The 3,196-nt window shown below is 45.2% G+C and overlaps 1 pseudogene; it reads left to right on the top strand.

Moving 5' to 3' along the window:
• Nucleotides 1-1,174: 1,174 nt before the first annotated feature.
• Nucleotides 1,175-3,196, top strand: part of LOC104391695 — a 175,041-nt pseudogene continuing 173,019 nt past the window's right edge.

Here is a 3,196-nt window from a genome sequence, read left to right as displayed (position 1 = left end):
TTTCAATATACTCACATATAGATTCTAGAAAATTCTAAAATGTGATGAAGTATTTACATAATACTTCTTTTATACTTGTCATACACAAATATTTATAGTCACTTTTATATATTTTTTATTTTTTTTTAATAGGATTAACAGTGATGCCTAATGAAACTTTCAGCATCTAACTAGATTATTCCTAGTTGTATGATTTTGTCTGTGTATTATGCTGTTGCTGTACAGATGCTTCGGGGAGCACTTGTAGCAGTCTTCTAGTACCTGACAGGGTCTCCAGGAGAGATGGGGAGAGACTTTTTGTAAGAGCATGTAGCAACAGGGCAAGGTGTAGTGGCTTTAAACTGGAAGAAAGTAGGTTTAGATTAGACATTAGGAAGAAACTCTTTGGTATGAAGGTGGTGAGACACTGGCACAGGCTGCCCAGGGAAGCTGTGGATGCCTCATCCCTGTAAGTGTTAAAGGCCAGGTGGATGGGGCTTTGAGCAACCTGGTCTAGTGAGAGATCTCCCTCTACAGGCAGCTTCCCATTCACAGGCCATGATCCTCATGGGGGATTTCAACCACCCTAACATCTCTGGAGGGACAACACAGCAAGACACAGCAGTTCAGGAAGTTCCTGGAATGCATTGATGAAAATTTGCTTTTCCAAGTGGTAGAGGAGCCAACTAGAAAAGTTGATATGCTGTACCTTGTTCTTGCAAATAAGAATGGCCTGGTAGACAACATGAAGCTTAAGGGCAGCCTTGGCTGCATTGACCATGAAATGGTGGAATTCAAGATTCATAGGGCAACAAGGAGGGTCCCCAGCAAACTCGCGACCCTGGACTTCCGCAGAGCAGATTTCAACCTCTACAGGGATCTGCTCAGTAGGGTATCATGGCATAAAATCCTGGATGGGAGAGAAGCCCAAGAAAGCTGGTCAATATTCACAGACTACCTCCAGGAGCTCCAGGCCAGGAGGAATGCATCCCAAGAAAGAGGAAGGCAGGCAAAAATGCCAGGAAACAAGCATGGATGAACAAAGGTCTTCTTGGACACAGATGAAAAATGAGTCTTCAGAGGATGGAAGCAAGGACAGGTAGCCTGCAAGAAATACAAAGGAATTGTCTGAGAAACCAGCAATAAGTTTAGGAAAGTTAAAGCTCAGGGACATCAAGGGTAGTAAGATTTCTGTATGGACCCTCTCCAGGAGGAAACAGGAGTCTTTGTCATGCAGGATATGGAGAAGGCTGAGGTACTGAACTACTTTTTTGCCTCTGTCTTCACCAGCAAGGGCTCTGACCACACCATTTAAGTCACAGAAAGCAAAGGCAGAGTCTTGGGAAAGGAAGATCTGCACACTCTAGAAGAACAAGTTCAAGACCATGTAAGGAACCTGAAAGTGCACTAACTTCATGGAACCTTACAAGATCCATTTGTGACTCCTAAGGGAGCTGGCAAATGAAGTTGCAGTGCCAGTTTCCGTAATCTTTTAAAAGTCATGGCAGTCTGGTGAAGTTCCCACTGCTGGAAAAGGGGAAACATAGCCCCCATTTTCAAAAAGGGGAGGAATGAAGACTCAGGGAATGGCATGCCAGTCAGTCTCACCTCTGTGCCTGGCAGAATCATGGAGCAGTTCCTCCTGAAGGCTATGCTAAGAAAATGTGGAGGTGGTTGGTGCCAACCAACATGGCTTCACTAAAGGCAAATCGTGCCTGACAGTCAGGTGGCCTTTTATGCATTGGTGGACAAGGGAAGAGCAACTGATGTCATCTACCTGGACTTATGCAAAGTGATCAGCACTGTCCTGCATGACATCCTTGTCTCAAAATGAGAAGGATTTGTTGGATGGACCACTTGGTGGATAAGGAAGTGGATGGATGGTCGCACTCAGAGAGTAGTGATCAATGGCTTAAAGTCCAGATGGAGACCAGTAACAAGTGGTGTTCCTCAGGGGTCAGTTCTGACACCAGAGCTGTTTAACATCTCTGTCAGTAACACGGACACTGGCATTGAGTGCACCCTCAGCAACTTTGCTGATGACACCAAGGTGTATGGTGAGGTTGACACACTGGAGGGAAGGGATGCGATCCAGGGGGATCTTGACAGGCTGGAAGGGTGGGCCCATGCCAACCTCATGAAGTTGAACGAGGCGAAGAGCAAGATCCTGCACCTGGGTTGCAAAGCCATGTACAAATACATATTGGGCAGAGAATAGATTGAGAACAGCCTTGAGGAGAAGGACCTGGTGATTCTGGTCAGTGAAAAGCTCACCATGAGCTGGCGCAGTGCACTTCTAGCTCAGAAAGCCAACCATGTCCTGGGCTGCATCAAAAGAATTGTGACCAGCAGGTCGAGGGAGGTAATTCTGCCCCTCTACTCTGCACTCATGAGACCTGGAGTACGGTGTACAGTTCTGGATCCTTCAACACAGGAAGGGCACAGAGCTCTTGGAGCAAGTCCAGAGGAGGGCCACGAAGATGATCAGAGGGCTGGAGCACTTCTCCTGTGAAGACAGGCCAAGACAGTTGGGGTTTTTCAGCCTGGAGAAGAGAAGGCTCCCAGTGGACCTCATAGAGGCCTTCCAATGCCTGAAAGGGGCCTACAGGAAAGCTGGGGAGGGACTTTTTAACAGGGTATGTAGTGATAGTATGAGGGGTAATGGATTTAAAATGGAAGATGGGAGATTTAGGTTAGACATTAGGATGAAATTCTTTAGTGTGAGGGTGATGAGACACTGGAAAGTGTTGCCCAGGGAGGTTGTGAGGGCCATATCAGTGGAAGAGTTCAAGGCCAGGTTGCATAGGCCTTTAGCAACTTGGTTTAGTGGAAGGTGTCCCTGCTCACATAGTGGGGTTGGAACTAGATGATCTTTAAGTTCCCTTACAACTCTAGCCATTCTGTGATTCTATGATTCTATGATTTTATGATAGTGTAGCATATTCATGTATCTTTATATCAGTATATGCATATACTCAAATCAGTCAAGAACTATCTTCAGAGGCAGTAGTATGCTAATCAAACATCAAGCTCAGTGTGTTTGTGGTGGGGTTTTTTTGTTTGTTTTGTTGTTTTTGTTTTTTTTTTTTATGAAACAACCCTCAAATTTCAATAAGCAAGGTGGTTTAAATCCTATTCAGAAATCCCCATGATATCCTCTTGATGCCACAGTTGTTTCAGCTGTAGAATCTGTCCCTTTTTTCCTTTCTCTTGTATC

The sequence above is a fragment of the Chaetura pelagica genome, unplaced genomic scaffold, assembly GCF_000747805.2.
Source record: "Chaetura pelagica isolate M959 unplaced genomic scaffold, ChaPel_1.0 scaffold126, whole genome shotgun sequence".
NCBI classification, from domain to species: Eukaryota; Metazoa; Chordata; class Aves; order Apodiformes; family Apodidae; genus Chaetura; species Chaetura pelagica.
Note: the sequence above shows the minus strand (reverse complement) of the source record. Positions and strands in the feature narration are given on the sequence as shown.